The sequence below is a fragment of the Opisthocomus hoazin genome, chromosome 9, assembly GCF_030867145.1.
Source record: "Opisthocomus hoazin isolate bOpiHoa1 chromosome 9, bOpiHoa1.hap1, whole genome shotgun sequence".
NCBI classification, from domain to species: domain Eukaryota; kingdom Metazoa; phylum Chordata; class Aves; order Opisthocomiformes; family Opisthocomidae; genus Opisthocomus; species Opisthocomus hoazin.
The window spans coordinates 5,376,787-5,397,709 of record NC_134422.1 but is presented as its reverse complement, the minus strand read 5'-3'; the positions used below and the strand labels follow the sequence as shown (position 1 = coordinate 5,397,709).

The 20,923-nt window shown below is 42.1% G+C and overlaps 1 protein-coding gene across 2 annotated transcripts in view; it reads left to right on the top strand.

Moving 5' to 3' along the window:
• The first annotated feature begins 5,796 nt into the window (after nucleotides 1–5,796).
• Nucleotides 5,797–20,923, top strand: part of ARHGAP15 (Rho GTPase activating protein 15) — a 338,370-nt gene continuing 323,243 nt past the window's right edge. For both annotated transcript variants that reach the window (XM_009935173.2, XM_075430956.1), the window contains exons 1-2: nucleotides 5,797–5,859; nucleotides 6,211–6,270. The gene's annotated coding sequence lies outside the window, so the exon portion shown is untranslated. The remainder of the gene's footprint in view (nucleotides 5,860–6,210; nucleotides 6,271–20,923) is intronic.

Sequence of the window (20,923 nt, the reverse complement as noted above, 5' to 3'; positions counted from 1 at the left end):
GTGGAGGCTGCTACCTGCAGTGCCACATCTAACTTCTTATACTCCCTCTCTCCCTCTTTCCTAAATCCAAAACACAAATACTAAAAACCTAAAAATATTCGCTAGTCCTCAATGCCACTTGCCTTTTGAGCTGCCAGTGATGCACTTTTTCCTATTGTAGAGCTTGCCTGGACTAATAGAAATAATAGATATGAATGAATGCTTTTCACAGCTCGGAAGGTATCATTCTGGCCAATAAGAAATTAGCGTTGTAATATTTTTGCTAAACACACCCCCACATCAGGTGAGAGTGGAGATGATGTAAAACATGTCACTAAGCATCTGCTAGCATAGAGTAAATGTGATTCTTCTATGATACCCTACAAAGGTAACTACAGCAGAATATGACAGTGCCCTCTTTGAGTCCCTGCTATGTTTGGCAGAAGTAGAATAAACAGGGGCGCATAAAAGCAAGATTACAAGCATGAACTCAAAAGCTATAAAGTGAAGGCTATCAGTTTTCTACTTTCACCTCTGAAGCAAGATGAAATTAAATGTATTTGTGCAGATGTGTTGGAGTGGTCTGAATAAAGACCTTCTTAGTTTCTGTAGGTGGCTGCTGTGAAGAAGTGTCCCAAGAAGTGCAAACAGCCAACATATCTGATACTTAATGCAGTGGCTATTAGTTGCACTGGGGGTGCATTTCATTTTTTCTGTTTTTTTTTTTTTTTTTCCTCCCTCATATCTGGATACTTCCATTTGCCAATAATCAGCAAAATTTCCTGACATCTCCCAGATCGCATGAGAAAGTACAACAGTGATTTCTTGTCAGAAGAAGGGAGCTGGGGAAAAGGGGAACGGAGTACAGACATGTACAAAAACTAGAAGTATTCTTGTATTACATGGGCAAATAAAATCATAGAAAGTGACAGGAACCAACGTACTGAATTTTTTAATCCAACTAACTGTGTCAAGTCTTTGATAAGCTGATTCATTTTTTTTGTTTCCCAGTCCATTCCAGGCAGCATGGTCTCCCCTGAAAGCTTATGGACATGAGAGAGGACAATCATCTGTCTGCAGAGGAGTTTTACTTTCTGCATCTGACTTTCTCGTATTTTTATTGACTTTTTTTTTCTCGCACAACTGCCCGGGCATTTCTGACTCACTCTGCGAATGCAGCATGGGAGGGAGCAGAGCGAGAGCAGAACCTACCACACGGGTAAAAGCTATGTTAGGAAGACACAAGTGATGACTTCAGCAACTCGTATTTCCACTGGATTTATGGGCACCACATTGTTTCTGTGAATGCTTTGTGCTGTTGTATACTTAGGTTTATCTTTCTGTGAATGTGGAATTTGATACAGTAGAAACGAGCCTCTGCTTCCTCAAAGGCAGAAGCAAAAGAAGTGAATATCCCAGAACATCTCAGCTTTCTTATGCATTCATCGTCAGAGAGGGATTTTACAGGGCTTGATACTTTCCCTGCTGTTATTCACCATGTAGCTGAAGCTTTTTCAATAGAGGTAGAAACAACACTGTCTGGAGGATCGGTTTTACATCAAGGACGGCCTCTTCATACTTCCTTTACTGTGCAAACATTGACAGTTTTTGGAACACCTCCAGTCAACAAGCCATTGGTGTGGAGAGTTTGGGTCACACTTGAAGCCAGTGGCGAACACCAGGGAGAAGAGAAGGGCTTTAAAAAGGACTTTCCTAGCACCACTTTGCAACTCTGACTTGATCATGGGTGCTTAGATTAAGATATTGTCAATGAAATGCATGACTCATTTGTCTTTTTATGGTCCATTGTTTTGTGATGTAAAACCACCTTTTTGGCAGTTTGGTATTGTAGCACTTTTACCACTCGGAGGCCTAACACTCCAGAAAATGCATTTACACTGCATTTAAAGCTTGCCTGTAACGAAATCCTGTCAAGGAAAGTCTTTACATAATGCATCAACATATGCTGGGTTTTTGTTTCTTTTTTAGTACAGTATAGCTATACAATGAGTTGGAGTGGCTTTTCTAAGTTATTAAAAATAATCCTAAGCAAGGCTGGCCTGTAAAATAAGTGCCAAGATCCCTAAAACACCTGGGAAAGAAAGAAAAGAACCAGCCTGGCCTTACACAGAACTTTCTTACCTAGGAGTTTTCATTAACTTCAGAGTTCTAATTTATTTTAACAGTGAAAAATTACATTAGGTAGACTTCAAAAATCATGAGTGTAAAAATAAAGAAATATGTTATTTTCTTAGTTATGAATATTTCTAAATCCAAATATTATTGTAAGGCAAAAAGATCTTTATTAGGAAGTAAATTTCCAGAAAATTCTATCCTAAACTTCTCTGTTGCTGTGCAAAGTATATCTGTTCTCAAAACTTCAGCAGCTCAGCTAATAAGAGAGGTTTTAATGCAAGATCATTTGTCTCCTAAAATTTAAATGTTGTGGCTTTAGACCTCAAGTCACAGAGCATATATTCCTTCCATATAGCCAACATTAAACTGCTGGAGAATCTCTAAAGATCTATTTTCCACCATCTGTGACAATTTTTTTTAAAAAATCTTTTGCACTTTTAAGAATGCGACAAATAAAATGGACTGTTTAGGAGAAAAATAAGGTCAGAATAAAAGGTATGGGAAGATGATACCAGAATGTTTGTAATACATGCTACGGTTGAGAGGGTTGTGTGAATTTAACCATTACTGTAGATTTACATTGACATTTACATACAAGCTCCTATATAATAAGCAGTTATTGGCCAAGCAGGTAATATTGGAGACTGCTGTTAACTTGAACTATAAACTATTGGAGCTGTTGCTTTGCCGTGTGCATGGCCTTCTCAATACGTAAGAATGTGCTCCTAGAAATGTTTTTGCTTGGATTAAATATTCAAAGACTTTATAGCAAAAAAACTAATGGCTACTGAATGGACATCATCTCTCTGAGCAAACAATTGCTGTGAGCAAGAATCTAAATTACTGTCCAGATAGACATTATTCTTGGTTCTCCTTTCTAATTTAAATATTTTAAAAACTACTACTAATATGAAAAATGGAAATTTTCTGGTGAAGAAAGTGGGAAATAATACATTATTTCTTCATTATCTCATAGTTTACCAGTTTTCTAGAGTTTTTCAAAGTGAATTGTAAAGTTTTGGAACTTTATCCATTTTCATTAATAACCAATTATTTTCTTCTGACACCAGCCACTGCATGCACAGTTGTTCTTCAGGGTTCATGCCTGCCTGCTGTCCAGGTTTGTATTGTCTTTTATGGCTTCATTTGCCCACCGAATTAGATCGGCCACTGGGTGCCTGCTACACAAGCCGGACTATGGGCTGCCTGTCCGTCATGCCAACAGAGAGTACAGGCTGAATTAGGCAAAAAGAAGAAAAGTCAAGCTTTCTTTCCCCCTCAGGAGACTGCTGGTCCAGAACAATCTTGGGATCACTGTTCAAGCACCTGAGGAAACTTATGATACTTCTCAAGTTTATTAGAACTGAGTTGGTAGCAGCTGCTAGGCATTCAGCATCTTCAGTCAACAGCGATTTTTAAAACTGCTGTTTTAGCCTTCATGCTCTGTGCTCTCAGTTATAAGATGTGGAAACCCGGATGTTCACCGGCTTGATGACATGTCTCGTAAGCAATGATACCATGAATCACTGAAACAGGGACAAGAAATCTGAGTTCAGAAACAATGCTCCATCTTACACTTGCACAGCAAACATGCAGAGACATCTGTTGAGCAGCAATCAGCTCCAGGTAATATCTATGCAGTTTCTATTTCCTGTTGTTTTTCTTAGTTTTACTTAGATTAAACGAGCTCTTAGATTTTGCTAAACCGTGTTTTTTTGCACATCTAAAGTATTTTCAGCCTTCCAGAGATCACACAGGAAGCCTGTGCTGCATAAGTTTAAGCAGTATGCAAAGCTGCCATCCTTTTATAGAATGTTGTCACTACTGACATACTGTCAAATGGATGCAAAGGAAATCAGACGGAGTACGCTACTTGACTTGAAATGTTAGGTGTACAGTGAAAGACATTTTCATGAAAAATGTCATGTCCCTGGTAATCTAGGTTTTGGACAAGGTAACACAGACAAGTTCTGCTCCAACATTTTACAGATTTGCTGGTGGTTTCCTTGACATTCTAGCGATGAAGGCCTGCTGTCCACGCAGTTCACAAATATTTTCTAATTGTAAAAATGCTTTTGAAGGTTTTATTTGAGGAAAATCTTCAGATCTACACAGCTACAATAGATTTTTCAAGTAGTGGTTCTCTAAAATTTATTCCTTCTGACAAAATTAATTGAAACATATACTGTTTTGAAAAGAGCTACCAATTAGTTAGTGCAGCTGCAGGTTCTTCAAGCACTAGCAGCTGTTAGTTTACAGAAAAGCATGGTATGGCTTTCTAATCTCTTCACACCTGAGACAAACAACTTATTACCATTCATATCAACACTTTTTTTTTTTTTCAAAAGTCCATCCTTAAAAAGCATCCCTAAAATGCAGTGCCTACAAAGAAATGATATTTTAGTTTAGAATGGTGAAGACCAGCTATTGTGCTGTTCAACCCTCTCTCCTCTCTGTACAAGTGTGCTACCTCTTGGCATACCCAGTAAGCACCGGGAAACAAGGACCGTCTTGGTTCTGGCTTTGTGCGGCCTTTAGCATAGCTGGATCTTTGGCCATGAAATGCAGCTAGCAGAAGTTAGTACCAAATCAATAATGTAAGGGTCTCTCTGTAGCCGACTGACTTTGTCACTCCTTCAGCAGCACTACGTTCCCCCTTTTTCTTTCTGATATTCTGCTTGAGTCCCTGAAGATCTTGCTTCCTGTGTGCTGCAGTAAGTGCATGATGTACTAAAGCTGTTCTCCACAGGAACTTTCTTGCATATTTTATTGCTGCAATAGGAAATGATCTGCCTGCAAAGTAGTCTTTCCTTTGAAGCTTAGCAAAATTTGTTGCTATCCCTTTCTAGAGCTTCCTAAGTCCCACTCCAGCCTCAGTCCTTGTTTCCTAACTATCTCTGCCCTTGCTCCATGGGATGTTCTGCAAGATCCTCCTTTAGGGCACCCAATGAATTGCTTTCTGGACGCCTGTACAGATGGCATTCCTCTTCTTGAGGAGTTCCACTGGCAACCACAGTCAACTGGCTTCATTTTATTGCACTGTCAGGACAAATCCTTACACTTCAGGATGGCCTTGATTTTCTCAGGTCATATGGCAGCTGTTTGTTTTATTGAGGGAGAGAACCAACAAAAAGAATCCCCCTATTCTGCCAAAGCATCAACAGAGGGCTCTGCAGCCTGACCAGCACTGTGGTGGTCCTTGCACACACAGCACAACCATCCTGCCCTGCAAGGGAACCCCCACTGCATCAGGGAGACGAGCCCTTGTTGTGTAGGTCAAGCTAGAGATAACAGAAAGAATATAATTTCTTGCTAAAGAAGGCCACAGGGGAAGACGTTGGTGAAGACATGTGCAAGGAACTTTTCTAGAGCCAAGAAGACACAGAGCTGCATCTGAATCTTCTGGTTCTCTGGGTTGCCCGTCTGACAGGGACTGTTACGGTGCGAGGCACTGCGGGAAGGGAAGTGGGGCAGCAGCTGCGTGTGCCTGTGCTTCTCCAAGGGCTGCTACGTGGAGAAGTGTTAAAACAGAAAATCAAAGAAACAGAAGTGTCTGTCTGGGCGACCTTCACCAGGCAATAGAACCAGTCATTTTTTTTTTAGGAGCAAACTCTCTGATTGGCTATTTTATAAATCTAAAGTAACAGTACGGTAAGTGTCGTGTTTACTAAAGCTAGATTTCGAAATAGCAAAGCAGATTTGTTGCAAGCTATTTATTTCAGTGCTCAAAGGGTTTCATTGAAGGTAAGAAAAGGGAAGTTGTCTTGAGGCTTAGAAGCTTAATTTCTTTCAGCGTTTCCTTTTAAACCTCATGTTTACCTTCTGCAAAATCTAACCCTCCCTGTTTGTTGCAATTTTAACAGAGGAGCTGCTTTTGTACTTTAAAATTTTGTTCTTTATCTGATACAGAAGAGTTTTGCACTAAACCTGGGTGTAAGTTACTCACTGGTGAGATGGTTAGTTTCTACTGTTGCAGGAAGTGGTTTTATTTTACTTTTTTTTCCTGCTTTCTTTCTGTCTTTATGAGCTGTGGGAGATTAACCCAAATGCTGTCTATAGACATGTGACCTAGATGTTTTCCGTTTTTTGAAATAGTTAAAACTGTTGCTGGTTATGGCAGTTTGAGATGAGACGGCGACGTCTGTGAAGCTGTAGGTAAGGACTCTTAATTTCATCTTAATGCAGTTTAGGAAACCTGCTGCTAAAGATTTTTTAATTATCGTAACTGTGTTTATTTTTTATGCGTTTGATACGGACTATGTCTATTACACAATTACTTTTTTTCTGTTGGTGTTTGTGAATTTGAAAGCAATGAGAATCAATGTAGAGGGTACAGATGTAATATGGTGTTTTAAAGGCAAAATTAGTATCCAGAATTTAGCAAATCTGTTGCATCCTATCCTCTTTAGTATCCCAAACCACTAATTACCTCTCCTATCACTTCTGGGACTAACTACTTGTCCCCCAAAGGCAGAAAAGGCTGGTGGCACTGGCTGGGAAATGAGATTAGATCAGGTTTCCCAGCGTTTGCCTTTGCCGGGTGCAGTTTAGCCCTGTTTGATTAATTGGCTTCCCTTCTGGTCACCACGAGGGAGGTGATGAGTAGCAGTGGCTACTGTAAGAGCTGGTGAGTGATCAGGGGAGATATCTAGTTGATACTCGGTAGCCCTAGAGACTGAAGAGATTGGTAGAGGGATCTGATCGGTATCAAGAAGTTTGGTACCACGTTGTTATTCATGGTTCCAGTAGAAATAGGACATGGGGTGGCATAAAGGACATAGTACAAAAACTGTTCTTCGTTTGTCTATGGGCACTCTCAGTGCTGTTCCTCATGGAGCTGTTTGATGGAGGTGTCATGGCAACATGTTTCCGGCATGAGGCTGTTTAGATCCAGATTAATTCCTCCTCTGCTTCAGAGCTGGCTAGGAAAGGTTGTGTGTCCTGAGTCCTCTCCTCACTCAAAGCTTTCTGTCAGGAAAAATAACTTTGCAGGGCCATCAGTGGCCAACCACTGCTTTCTGGCCTTCAGAGCCTTACAGGGTAATAGTAATTTAGGAAGATGTTCAAATAAAGCAATATAATGCTTTGAATATGGGTCACATAAAGGAAAGCCAGAATTAGCAAGATTTGTTCTACAGTGCAGATTTGTTTTTGCTGGTAAATGTGTAGTTTGCTGCAAACTTTGTGACATGAACTCATGTTTGTAACTGATAGCCTTATCGTAAAAAGCAACTTGTTTTCTTTTGGAAATATGGGTCAGAGTTGAAAGATATCACACGTGGGTTGAAGCTCGTTTTGAAATTGTGCATACTAATTGGAGACAGATTTTTACCATAGTGTTGTAAGATTACATTTCAAATTTTCTGTACTTTTTGGAGAAAAAAAGCTGTCCCGCCTGCATATACAAATCAGCACAGACAGAGAAATTGTATAAAAAGATCACTCTGTCTTCCTGGGCTGTGTTTGTAGTGGTTTTTATGTTACTGCTGCAATGTCTGGGAGTCATTTGAAATGCATTTTCCACAGAGCTGTGAGATTTGGTAAAGTAGTTCGAATTCTCAGAGTGATTTTTCTTTATTTTCTCCTTTCCCTGCAACTTACCTCTTTGTGTCCAAAAGAAATTCATTTAAAAGCAGCATCTCTTGTTCACTTTACCTCTCAATCCAATTACATCTGTAACACACATATTTTCATTTTCTTTTCCAAATAGAGCGAACAGCTGTAGCACTCTCTGTACTTTAAAGATCCTGCTGTACACTATTACTGGATTACAAAGAATCTTTGCCTTTTTGGGAGCATTTCACAGAATCACAGAATCACAGAATAGTAGGGGTTGGAAGGGACCTCTGTGGGTCATCTAGTCCAACCCCCCTGCCGAAGCAGGGTCACCTACAGTAGGCTGCACAGGATCTTGTCCAGGCGGGTCTTGAATATCTCCAGAGAAGGAGACTCCACAACCTCCCTGGGCAGCCTGTTCCAGTGCTCCGTCACCCTCAGAGGGAAGAAGTTCTTCCTCATGTTCAGATGGAACTTCCTCTGCTTCCGTTTGTGCCCATTGCCCCTTGTCCTGTCACTGGGCACCACTGAAAAGAGCTTGGCCCCATCCTCCTGACACCCACCCTTCAGATATTTGTAGGCATTTATAAGGTCCCCTCGCAGCCTTCTCTTCTTCAGGCTGAACAAGCCCAGTTCCCTCAACCTCTCCTCATAGGGGAGATGCTCCAGTCCCCTCACCATCCTCGTAGCCCTCCGCTGGACTCTCTCCAGTAGCTCTTCATCTTTCTTGAACTGGGGACCCCAGAACTGGACACAGTATTCCAGATGAGGCCTCACCAGGGCAGTGTAGAGGGGAAGGAGAACCTCCCTTGTCCTGCTGGCCACACTCTTCTTGATGCACCCCAGGATCCCATTGGCTTTCTTGGCAGCCAGGGCACACTGCTGGCTCATGGTTAACCTGTCGTCCACCAGGACACCCAGGTCCCTCTCCGCAGAGCTGCTCTCCAGCAGGTCCACCCCAACCTGTACTGGTGCATGAGGTTGTTCCTCCCCAGGTGCAGGACCCTGCACTTGCCCTTGTTGAACCTCATCAGGTTCCTCTCAGCCCAGCTTTCCAGCCTATCCAGGTCACGCTGAATGGCAGCACAGCCTTCTGGTGTATCTACCACACCTCCCAGTTTGGTGTCGTCAGCAAACTTGCTGAGGGTACATTCTAACTCTTCATCCAGGTCGTTGATGAAGATTTGTTGTAGAATCTTCCTTTTGCTTTGATAGAAGAGATACCCTAGCTTGGAAGCGACACTCCATCTTTTTCTGATCAAGCATGGGTACGTGGTCCACTTTGTAGCCCATCTCACCAGGGCTGGTATTGCTAAGGCAGCAAAGGAGAGGTCTGCATCAGACCACGGTCTTGGCTATGTTCATCCCTACCTGGAGTGAGGCAGGAACTAGAAACTAAAATGGTGACAGAGACACATTTCTACTCTTCTACTGATATTTGGGTGTAGAAAATGCACCAACCTCTGACGTGGTGCTAGCTTAATTGAAACAGCTGTACACAGCTCTGGTTTGGATTTCTCTATCCATTTCTGGTCCCAGAAGTTATTCTGCCTTGGCAGAGCAGAGCTTCAGGCCAGGCTCTAAAAAGTAGTATCCCACGCAAGTGGGATGAAGTGCCCGTCGTGATCTCTAGTGCTGTAGTGAGGATGGCTTTTGCTGTGCTGCTCAGAGACTTCAGCTTGGTTCTCTGTTAAGCAGTCCCACAGACTCCTAGCAGTGAGAACTCCTGTATTATGGCCTGTTCCTACTGAGTCACAAGGGGCTTAGTGGGTTGTAGGCAATGTCTTCTGAATTTTCTGAGGATCACAATGTGTAATTCTGGTACTTACCTATTTTTCTTAACTGGTGTTTGTTTGATGCCTCTGTGCTGTGTCAGTTCAATCAATGTGAGCTGCTAACCATTTAACGAGTTGTGAAAGCCTGCATGCTGCTAAAAACTGTCTTTTGATGTTGAAGTCTGTTAGGGGTTAGGTGCGCTCTTAACTAGAAACCTGAAACGTGGTGGTTGTTCAGAATGTATCCTAAACCTGTATACATAGGTGCTTTTAGGGCAGATCTCTTTTAAAGACAAAACAAAGCATCACCTGAGCTCTAATTAAAGTCTCTACATTTGACTTTTCTCCTAAGCATGACTTCCACATGGATGCATCAAACCTATTTCTAAGTGCTACAAAGACAGAAGCTGGTACTGGTGGATACCATCCATATGAAGATGCTTTGATTGTTTTCCTGGTATCATTTGTTAGAATTAGTCCTGAAGAAAACAGATGGGATAAAATTTTGGCCCAGCTTTTGACTGTGTGTGTTCCATGATAATTCAAGTGACATTCAGAGAATGACAGCAAACAAAGAACTTTACTTGGTTACATAACCTTCACCAAACTGTCCTTTTTTCCATCCTGTGGTGGTTTCCAACAACTTTTGTCACCATAAAACTAATTATTGTGATGTCCTCTTAGTCTCAGAATAGGCTGGAGATCCTGTTGCCTTCTGCTTCCCCACAACGGCATGCTTCCCTGGTGGGTGTGTACTTGGGAACCTGTGAGCGTCTGGGTCAGGAGGCACTGATGTTACTTGCTTCTGAAACCTTTGCATAAGATTGGTCTGCTTCAGCCAGCAATCTCAAAGAATCTTAATTGCACTAACAACTCTCTTGTTGACTGCTGAAGGACAGAGGTGGTGGTTCTTTTGTTGTGCTGGATTTTAAGACTGTGTCTTCGTACACTTGACATGCCTCTGCCAGTCTTCCCTGCCTCGAGAAATACTAAAGAAAGGTTGTTTTGGAGACTTACTACAGAACAAACACTACTAGCTCCTCATTTGCACAGGGACTTCCTCAATGCAGATCTATTTTTGTTTTAAGAGTGAGACCTCTTATCACAGGGTCTGTGGACTCCCATCGTTTTTATTACAACCTGAAGCACCATGGAATGCAAACTTCCAGGCTGGCTGAAACAGGAGCAGAAGAAATGCTATTGGATTTTTTTAAAAAGGCTTGTCTTAACAAGAAAAGCAGGCACCAATTTTCTGGGCACAGATATTTAGATGTTGCAAATTGACCATGGGGCAAATCTAATTGGTCACAGAATCACAGAATATTAGGGGTTGGAAGGCGCCTCTATGCATCATCAGGTCCAAGTTCCCCTGCTGAAGCAGGGCCACCTAGAGCAGGCTGCACAGGACCGCTTCCAGGTGGGTTTTGAATATCTTCAGAGGAGGAGAATCCACAATCTCCCTGGGCAACCTGTTGTAGTGCTCTGAGACCCTCAGAATAAAGAAGTTCTTCCTCATGTTCAGACGGAACTTCCTGTGCTTCAGTTTGTGTCCATTGCCCCTTGTCCTGTCGCTGGGCACCACTGGAAAGAGTCTGGCCCCGTCCACCTGACACCCACCCTTCAGGTATTTGTAAGCATTTATTAGGTCCCCTCTCAGCCTTCTCTTCTTCAGGCTGAACAAGCCCAGCTCCCTCAGCCTTTCCTTGTAGGAGCGATGCTCCAGTCCCCTCATCATCCTCGTAGCTCTCTGCTGGACTCTCTCCAGTAGCTCATCATGTTTCTTGAAGTGGGGAGCCCAGAACTGGACACAGTACTGCAGATGGGGCCTCACCAGGGCAGAGCAGAGGGGGAGGAGAACTTCCTTTGACCTGCTGGCCACACTCTTCTTAATGCACTCCAGGATGCCATTGGCCTTCTTGGCAACAAAGGCACACTGCTGGCTCACGGTGAACCTGTCATCCACCAGGACACCCAGGTCCCTCTCCACAGAGCTGCTCTCCAGCAGGTCAGCCCCAGCCTGTACTGGTGCATGGTGTTGTTCCTCCCCAGGTGCAGGACCCTGCACTTGCCCTTGTTGAACCTCATCAGGTTCCTCTCTGCCAACTCTCCAGCCTGTCCAGGTCTTGCTGGATGGCAGCACAGCCTTCCGGTGTACCCACCACTCCTCCCAGTTTGGTGTCATCAGCAAACTTGCTGAGGGTGCACTCTAACTCTTCATCTAGGTCGTTGATGAAGCAGTTAAAAAGACTGGTCCAAGTACTGACCCCTGGGGGACACCACTAGTTACAGGTCTCCAACTAGACTCAGCGCCACTGATGATAACCCTCTGAGCTCTGCCGTTCAGCCTGCTAGTCTTCTCTGCCATTCAGCCTCTGCCATTCATGATGCTAGATCTCAGCCTATGGATGCAGCTGATTTGATGCTGAAGCAGATTTTCAGTGCATTATTGGTTTATACTGAAGTCACCTGGAAGTGTTGAGGTCTGGCATGTGTAAAAGTGAGTCCTGTTTGCCAGAAACTATGAACCCAAAATTCACACATTCTTGAAAATTTTGGCCATTTTCTCTTTATTTCTCTGTATTTTTATTCACCTTACTTAACATGAGAAGGAACTGTTTTGGGAATTAAGTAGGAAAGATATCAGAGGGTTATTTAACAGATATTTGTGTTCTCCAAATTAGGTTCTAAACTTCTGCTAGGATGTGTAAGTTACATAGTGAAGTACTAAGACAGTACACCGATATCTACTATCTATGCATTTCTTCAATAAATTAATTAAGCAAGTTTAGTATTGTCATGGTTAGTTGTCTAAGATTGCTTAAGAGACAAGATAACACTTCCTGCTATTTGAGATTGACAGGTATTAAATCATTCACTTGTAGTTCAGCTGGGTATTGTGGGTTTGTACTGTGGTTTTTCATGAATATTTCTTCCAAAGCCTGTGCCTGATACACTAAACAGGCACAGTACTCGAACAAATGAATTTCAATTGACTTCTGATTCCTTCTTCAAAACATCTATCAGTTTTCTGCACAACAGCAACATACTAAGAGGGGAAAGGGAGAAAAAGAGGAAGAAAAGACAGAAGTTAACGTAGCTTAGAGCCAAAGAGATGTGCTTTGAGTATGTATTTGCTCTTTGTTTCTTATTTCTTTTCCTGCCACACCCTGAGTAAAGCCACCACTCTATTTGCTGCTTAATCAGATACCAAAGTGCCTATCTGAACCAGATACAAAAGCTCCTCTAGGCAAGGCATAGTGCTTAACACCTGTACTTGTTTGTCTGCTCTGCAGGATGTTACTAAACTGTCTTCCTTTGTGGGTGAGGAGGGAAGTGACACAGAGATTTTGTGAAGACAGTTGAAGCTCTGGAGTGCTGTCTCCAAGGGAGTCACCTCCATGGCTGGCAGATTCATGACCAGCCTTCTGGGTGTCACGGTGATTTCAGCATTTCTAGTGTTTCTGCTGTAGCTGTGGTTCAGGAAACACTTGCTGCTGGGCCAGGCAGATGTCTGCTTGGGACAGTGGAGTTGGAGGAACTGAGAGTCCATGGTGGGTGAGTGGACCCAATGCTGGCAACATGACCCACTAGTTGGGGGATCCTCAGCCCACATGGTGATGGGTGAAGCCCTACACACATTGCAGGAGAGCCTGACGGTAATTCCATGGGTATCCACAGCAAACACCAACAGAAACCTCCCTGGGTTCTCTCAAACAAAATGCATTTCTAGTAAACGGCTTTGCCACAAATGAATCATCATTTTCCACTAGGAAGGTGCTACATCAGACTTTCCAGCTGGCCAAGCTACTGACATGTGCTGCCTTTCGTGCTTTGGCTGAATAGTGCTGAGGCTTGGTATAGAAAGTTTAATGTTTCTATTATCAGCAGTACATTGCATGCTTGATTATTAGCAAAAAAAAGCAAAGCATAGTAACCAGTAGTAGTGAGTAACCAAATTCTTGTGATGATTTTTGGACTAGGAAGTCACACTAATCCATCCACTCTTGTTCGAGTGGCAAAGGAAGCAGAAACAGCCCAAGTAAAAGCATCTCAGTTCCTCCTCATTCTTTAAGGGTTACATAAAAATGGGCTGCATCAAGAGAATGATGGCCAGCAGGGCGAGGGAGAGGATTCTGCCCCTCTGCTCTGCTCTGGTGAGACCCCTCCCGGGAGTGCTGTGTCCAGCTCTGGAGCCCTCAGTGCAGGAAAGATGTGGACCTGTTGGAGAGGGGCCAGAGGAGGCCACAGCAATGATCAGAGGGCTGGAACTGCTCTCCTAAGAGGTAAGGCTGAGAGAGTTGGGGCTGTTCAGCCTGGTGAAAAGAAGGCTGCAGGGAGACCTTATAGCAGCCTGCCAGTACTTGAAAGGAGCTTATCAGAAATATGGGGACAAACTTTTAAGCAGGACCTGTTAGAGTTAGACCAGATATATGGATGAAATTCTTTACAATGAGGGTGGTGAAACACGGGAACAGGTTGCCCAGAGACAAGACAGATGCTCCATCCCTGGACTATTCAAGGTTAAGTCGGATGGGGCTCTGAGCAACCTTATCTAGTGGTATATGTCTCTGCTCATTGCAGGCGGCGAGGACTAGATGACCTTTAAAGGTCCCTTCCAACCCAAACCATTCTATGATTAATCCCTAGGTACTGGTGAAGGCAAGGAGTACCCCTAGTCTTAGCAGTAGCTTAGAGAAACCGGTCTCTTCAAACCATTAATGAATTTCCTTTGGACAATCTAGCACTGGCTCTGGATCGAGTAGTATATAGTTGTATAGACCTGAGATGTTCAAAATTGCTACACAGAGATATTATTTGGGAAATTTCTTATCTAGGTTAAATTTTCATCGAAAGTTTGGGTCTTTTTATAAAATCTTTCCTGGAGTGCGAGTAAGTGAGGAAAGGAAATCTATTAAGAAGTGGAACAAAAATTGTATAAAATAAAAGAATGAAAAAAAGTATCAGACTTGTATCATGCACCAAGATACAGATGTTAGAGTGTAATGCTGATGCACTGTCAGGACATTTTAACCCAGGTACATAAGACTGTAAGGGCTCAGTTGATATGAATGCGGGAATTTCAGCCAACAAGGGATTTGGCGAGTCCATCAGCTCCGCATGTTGCCATGGTACCTAATAAGACCACAGCTGACAGCAGATGTAATACATGTTAAGTATTTTTGGTGTTAACAATGTTGGGGGCAGATGAATGGCTGCCGCTCTTCTCACTATGACTGTTGGTGTTCACATGTGGATCTGGCACCATCGCACTCCTGCTGTCGTTGCTGCTGACTCTGACTGCTCCTACCAAGTGCAGCACATCTGTGGTGGGACTGGAGGTGCAGGTGGGCTCTGGTCCCCTGGACTACAGCAAGCATGTATACAAGATTTCTGCAGTCATCTTGAACTACCTTAGTGAAGTAAATTATGTACATTTACAGAAAAAATTCTAGATATATTTAACAGAGTCTATGCTCAAACTTCTTGCAGAAAAAAATGAATCATATTTTTGACACCACAATACCCTTGGTATTTCCCCTTTGCTGACAGCAGACATCTTAGCTGCACAGTGTGATATCAGATACTATCCCACAGAACAAATGCCTTTTTCTTCTCCACGCTTTGCCAGGTGGTGCTGAGGAGCAGCTCGGTGGGGCAGGCACTCCTACCGCCCTCTGCTCTGCTCCGGGCTGTGTCAGAGGCGGCTGGTGAAGAAAGCAAACTGGGGGCCCCACGAAATGCAGAAGAGGGGTTTGCTTGATGCAAGCCGCAAAGAATTTCCCCTTCTAGTTCCTGCTGTATCTTGAAAGTTTTCTCCTGAAACTGTAGGTGCCGGCTCTGCTGCTTTTCACAGCAGCGCCGCTTACCAAAGCATCACCGGGAGCTCTGCAAAGGAAAGTGGAGATGGAGTGTGGGAACAGATTAAAAGCGTCTGGAGCTTTTTTTCCCCCTTCAGATGGGAAGTGGGAGCAGTGAGAAGAAGTAAGGGAGCAGCTGCAGGATCACAGCACAAAAACTTCTGCAGATACATATGGAGGAAGATTGAGAGAGGGTAGGAGGGACTGTTTCATGTGCGCAGCACGAGGAATAGAACATTATCCTGGGGAGCTGGGAGCGAGGGGGTCTTCCTGTCCGAATAGTGACAAGCCTCTCATAGACACCATTGAGGCAGGCAGTGTCAGAAAGAAATAGTTTTATTATGTTTTAAATAAAAAAAGAAAGAAATAGTTTTTTGTAAGTTTATTTCTTTATTTTGTTTTTAAAGTCTGAGAAGCTTTAAAGACTTTCCTAGTCAATAATTTCATTATCTCAGCTTGACAGACATGTCTTCTGTAGGATGATGGGTATACGGAACTGCAAAATGGATTAAGACATGGCAAATGTGCATTTAAACTACTAAGCTGAGGGACTCTAAGGTACTCTAAGAGGTTACAACAACTGCGACTGCTTCACCAAAGACTTAACAGAGCTCAAGAAAGCTTTTTTCCTAGTGAAGAGGGTGCTGCTGCCTCGTTAACTGGGGACCAGGAGGCAAACTGAGGCATAACTTGCAACTGTTCCAAGTGTTCAGTAGTGCGTAACTGATTTAGAGATAAAGTGGGATAAAACTTGTGTGTAGTCTTACTCAGTGACGAATATGAGGTGCTTCCTCTGCTGTGGATCAGCCAGTGGAGCATGTGCATGTACATGAACATGGGGCAAGTCACAAAAGTGCTGTAATGTCCTACCCGAGCTGGCCTTGTGATAACTTGTTTATATAGCTGCTGTCAGATTGAAACTGAAACTTCTGTTGGCAAAGCTGTGAAATTTAGAACTTATAGGGAGTTTGTTTCTTTGGCTATTTGCAGCAAGTATTCCTTTCCAGGCATTTAAAAAATATTTTTCTAATACATCAGTTTGTCTCATGGTACCAACTCTTCCACTTCTCCAGAGAGTTTGGACTGTTTCAAAATTACCATCACCACATGTCTAGTTCAGGTAAGCATGGAAAGTTTGGATGAATATCTGAATCTCTGTGAGGAGAAGTTCTGCAAAATTGAGCTGGAAGTATTTCAAGCAGTCTTACTTTGAAATTTCTGTCACTTCTGCTTCTGCTTGTATCTGTAAATACTGCAAGAATAACCTTTCCCATAGTATCTCATCACTTCAGATCTGGCAACATTAAAAGTAACAACACTTTTCTGAACATTTAGGCTATAGGAACAGATTTCTTTCAAGCACCGGAGAAAATTTGTGATTCTTATGTGATCTTCCTAGAGAAAACACTGAGTTTTTTTGTTCAGAATTAGACAGCTTTAAACTAAAAAGTTACTGTGCGACAAACGTCATAGGCAGGTGTAAAACAAGTGTAGAGATGGTCAGTGTTACTCATGGTGGTTGGAAAGACATGAATCTAATCTGCAGCATGTAAATGTACAGCAGAAAGAAAGGAGGTGGAAGGAAACTGCCTTTTCCTCACCTGACAGGTAAGAACAGTTCAGGAGTGACTGGGCAGTACTCCTCTGGACCCCTCTAGCACTTCCAGGTCTTATTTGGTGTTAAATCGATTAAATTGTTACAAACATTTCTGAAGCTGGGAACTACTTGCTGTCATTGGTCTAATGACTAAACCGTACTCATTCTGCTATTCAGTGTTGTAGGATGCGTTACATATGGAATGATATTCATAGTTTGATTTTTTTAATACTCTGTATGTATGACCAATATTCATCATTTGAAGGATTGTAGTCTAGCTTGCACAGCATGGAAAATGGAGGCAGGTGTCGCGGATCAGATGCACTCCAGAAAGAAATGAAACGCGCTGCCAGCAGGAAGACCTAGAAGTAGCAATTTTTTTCCCAGGCATGTTCTTTTACATATTCAACTGAATTTCTACTATGGACGACTGTTCCCAGAACATATGCAGGCCAAACTGTACACAAAGGATACTTTTAGCTTCAAGTTCTACTTGAAGCTGAGATATTAAATTGACATAGGAGTGGTGAAAATAGACTCCATTATGCTATCCCATATGATATATTGGGACAGACGAACTTTTGAAACAACTGTTACCTTTCCTGAGACCTTCACATGCAATATAATTAAGAAACGAAATGATGCAAGAAGAGACATGACCGTATGCCGTCACTTGCTGAATCGAAGAAGCTTTTTTACCCTATTGCATGTGGTGTTTTCAATAATACCCTAGTGATACTTCCTAGCAAGATTTTATTTGTGGGGCAAAGTCCTGCAGGTAGCAGATCATGGAGGATTGCAGGATTAGAGCTGGATCTGTAGAGCTGGATCTGTAGTCATTAAAAGTGGATGTGAAGAGTGTGCCATTGTGTCTGGACAACTTTGGAATAGCAACTGTCTCCCATTCTCTTATCTTTCTGATTCTCAGGCCATTTCTATCCAGGCAGGAAAGCATTTCCGGAGATAGCATGTCTCTGCCCTACAAGGTGCAAGCAGCTTTTCCAGATCCCTGTTTTTCTTTGTCTGATCCTGCTATTTTTGAAGGTCTACGTATAGCAGCGAACAGACCCGGGGCTATCAGCTATCATCCTCTACAAAATTTCAGAGTGACAGAAAGGTGGACCTTACCTCCCTGCTTAAATCCTCATTGATAGCCATTGCACAGCTGTTCAAATTTTCTGTCATTTCTCTCTTCATCCAATCCTTGAGATAAATTGAACAACATTTTATGAAGATTAATAATGTTTCCACAGAAACTCTATATTTGCCTAAGATATTTTGCTGCTATCTGCTAGAAATTGGGACTCAGTATCAGCCTTCTATTATTTTATCTTGTCCTTTTAATTTTTTATCCTGTAAAGTGCAGTTAGTCAAAAACAGAAAAAAAACCCCACTTTCAATCTTCATAGCAGTAACTCGCTCTTCATACTTTTAGCACTGTGGTCAATGGTCAGGAAATCACTGAAGCCTCTAACTGTAACAGTCTGCAAGGTATTGTGTGGTGTACACTCTGCACCCATGCCAGTTTGTGATATACTGTAAGTGGAGAACCACATCATCCTAACGTGTGTAGTTGCTATTGGGAATGAGAAGTGAAGTACTGCATTTGAACTCTTAAGTTCTTAGTAACTTAGTCATCAAAACAATCTTAGAGTATATTCTTAGACCCAAAATTCGACTACATAGTTACTGCTGTACCATGGTGCAAGTCCATGTGTACTTCCCTCTTGCAGCCCATTATAAAATATGTTTCTATACCTGGCTTTGTAATGCTATAAATGCTTTGGCTTCCCTCCACGGGCATTCTTAATGTTACTTTTGCATTCTTGTAAGTCCTTTTACTTCAGTGGGTTCATTGTGAAGCTGAGATTAGGAACAAGCCTACAAGACCTGTGTGGAACTGCATGTCCTGTGTTACACAAACTAGGAACAAATTATTTTACACGATAACAAACTTTGTTCCCACTGGATATTAAGCTGTGGGATTTCAATCATGAGAATTACGCAGTTGTTAACCAAGGGTTGTTGCAAAATATAACTCTGTCTGGATACAAGAGAATAAACCAAAAAGGTTGAAATGGTCATCATATCAAGGATCAAATCAAAATCTCAAGAAGAAAAGATTCTGCAGCTTAAATGCTGTTTAACAATGATGTTTGAAAGTGCTTTGCTTGTATTGCACTACTGCCCAGGAACTCTACTATTATTTGGGACAAGCTGTGCCAAGGAATTTGCCTTTATGTGCATCTTTCATAGAGACTGGATTATATACCTCAGACTATAAAGAAAATTATGAATAACGTGCTGAGAAGTGTATTCTACACATGATAACCGAGAAATGCTTGGCAGTGAGATATTGCTACAAAAAAAACCCCAAAAAACAAAACAAAATGAAAGAAGTATTACTCTTCTCTTTGACCACAGAAGAAGCATGGGTAACTGTACATGTAAATTAGAGTTGCCCAAAGAAATCTGTGGGCCATGTCTCTTTTATTTGCAGAAAGTTCTCAAATCTGGACTAGCAATGAGTGATTACAAAGGCATCCTTTAGAGACATGAGGTAAGATGACCTCCATGATCCTTGCTCAGCGTGTTGTCTGTTCTTAGACACCACCAAAAGTCTGACATGGCTGCAACAGGTAAATTGAAAGTGTGTGTGATAATTAATGCTGGTGAGCATGGCTTTTGTAGGACTTAGGACATATCAACCAGCTCAGTGATGTTTGCTGATGAGATTGTGAGTTTAGCTGATAAGGAAAACTGTGCTGTTGAGTTTAGGACATTTAACATTTTACAGCAGACTGAACTTGGCACAAAATTCTGTTTTATTGTCTATCTGTCTGATATAAATGGATAAAACTGGAGTAAAGACCCAGGCAATGGTGACTTAGTGTCATTTCTGATCTCCTACTCTGACTAGAGATGTGAGTGGTGGTTGAAATTAATGCTGTTTCCTACGTACAAATTATTCCAGGCTGGATGACATCTTTCCGAAAAGGAATAGACATAGGAATGTTACATCTCCTTTGTATTCTTATTACAATAGATTTTTGTATTTTTCTAGCACTCAGATCAACTGGCTTCAGGACTCTTCTGGGCATCAGCCCAGGACACTGCATCCCTCAGCAGCCTTTGCTGTTTGTGCCCATGCCCTGGCACAGATGTGTGACATGTTAGCTGGGAGAGCAGCATGGTGGGAAAGGTTGAAAAAAAAAAAAAAAGCCAGAGTGAAGCGCAGATAAGAATAATTAAAAAATGCTATGTGGAAGTTTACTTGTTATTCCCTCTTTTTACCTGTAGTTTTTTCATCTGTCCCCCTTTATTTCCATCAGTTGTGTGTTTAAGCACTTACTACCCCGAGCTGTACTTCAGCAGAGATAACAAACAGTATAGCAAAGTCTAAAAGCAAAACTCAACAACAGAATTATTTATGTAGACTTGTTGATTTTAAACACTTTTTTCACAGAAATATGTTTTTTCCTTTACAAGAATGCTCTGAGTTACAGTGTGTGTGGCATTAGCTTGTTTTTTCATTTGTTAACTCTTACTTCCTCTTCCATTTTTATGGTTTTTCAGGCTCACAGGTCTAGTGTAATGGTGAATCTAGCGCTGATTTTTATTCTTCTGTAATATTGTTCCTTTAGGTTTCAATGCATGCTCTTCATGTACAGCATGCTCTTCAGCAGAAGAGTGGAGTTAGTGATTGTAACAAGATGCACTTTAACTGTGCAGTATACTCATGTTACTATGCTGGGCACTTTTATAGAATCATAGAATGCTTTGGATTGGAAGAGACCTTAAAGATGATGTAGTTCCAACCCCCTGCCACAGTCAGGGACACCTTCCACTACACTAGGTTACTCAAAGCCCTATCCAACCTGGCTTTAAACACATACAGGGAGGGGGTAGACATAGCTTCTCTGGGCAACCTGTGCCAGTGCCTCACCATACTCATAGTAAAGAATTTCTTTCTTGTGTCTAAAATAAATCTACCCACTTTCATTTTAAAGCCGTTACTCCTT